At 33.8% G+C, this 1,136-nt stretch overlaps 1 pseudogene; it reads right to left on the bottom strand.

The window, feature by feature from the left end:
• Nucleotides 1–338: 338 nt before the first annotated feature.
• Nucleotides 339–457, bottom strand: LOC111729847 (annotated as a pseudogene).
• Nucleotides 458–1,136: the final 679 nt, after the last annotated feature.

The following is a 1,136-nucleotide window of genomic DNA, read 5'->3' as shown; positions in this document are numbered from 1 at the left end:
AAGGACTTATAATTTTCTGAGAATAAGTCTTTTACCTCCTTTGTTAACTTCATTCCCAGGTATTTTATAGTTTTCTATGAAATCGTAAATGGGATCGTTGTCTTAATTTCTCTTTCCGAAAGTTCATCATTGGTACACAAAAATGCCACTCACTTTTGAATATTTATTTTGTAACTTGCTACTTTACTGAATTCATTAATCAGTTCTAACAATTTTTTGGTGGAATCTTTAGGGTTCTCTATATATTCTGTCATGTAATCAGCAAATAACGAGTATTACTCCTCCCTTTCCAATTCGAATGTCTTTTATTTCTCTTTCTTGTCTTTTTTTTTTTTTAATGCCTACAGCACCTGGTCTTCCTAGGTGGTCTCCCATCCAAGTACTAACCAGACGCGACCCTGCTTAGCCTCTGAGATCAGACGAGATGGGGTGCATTCAGAGTGGCATGGCTGTAGATTCCCTTTCTTGTCTGATTGTTGTAGCTAAGACTTCCAAGACAATGTTGAAGAGGAGTGATGAAAGTGGGCATCCTTGTCTTGTTCCTGATCTTAAGGAAAGACACTTTTAGCCTTTCTCTATTGAATATAATGTTAGCTGTAGGTTTGTCATATATGGTCTTTATTATGTTGAGGTATGTTCACTCTATCCAAGTTTGCTTAGAGTTTTGTTTCTTGTTTTGTTTTGTTATGTTTTTCATAATGAATGCTGGATTTTGTCGAATGCTTTTCTGCACCTATTGATATGATCATTGCTTTTTATCTTTTGATTTGTTAATGTGGTATACCACATTAATTGATTTGCAGATATTCTACCAAACTTGCAACCTAGGAATAAATCCATCTTGATCATGGTGTGTGATAATTTTAGTACATTGCTGAATTAAGTTTGCTAATATTTGGTTGAGGATTTTTGCATCAATGATCATAAGAGATATTGGCCTATACTTTTCTTTCTTTCTTTTTTTTTTTTATTGTAATGTCTTTGTTTAGTTTTGGAATTAAGGAAATGGTGACCTTATAAAAGGAGTTAGGGAGACATCTCTCTTCTTGAAATTTTTGGAATAGTTTGAGAAGAATGTGTGTTAATTCTTCTTTGAATGTTTGATAAAATTCACCAATGAGGCCATATGGTCCAGG

Source organism: Pteropus vampyrus, unplaced genomic scaffold (assembly GCF_000151845.1).
Source record: "Pteropus vampyrus isolate Shadow unplaced genomic scaffold, Pvam_2.0 Scaffold284, whole genome shotgun sequence".
Taxonomy (NCBI): domain Eukaryota; kingdom Metazoa; phylum Chordata; class Mammalia; order Chiroptera; family Pteropodidae; genus Pteropus; species Pteropus vampyrus.
Note: the sequence above shows the minus strand (reverse complement) of the source record. Positions and strands in the feature narration are given on the sequence as shown.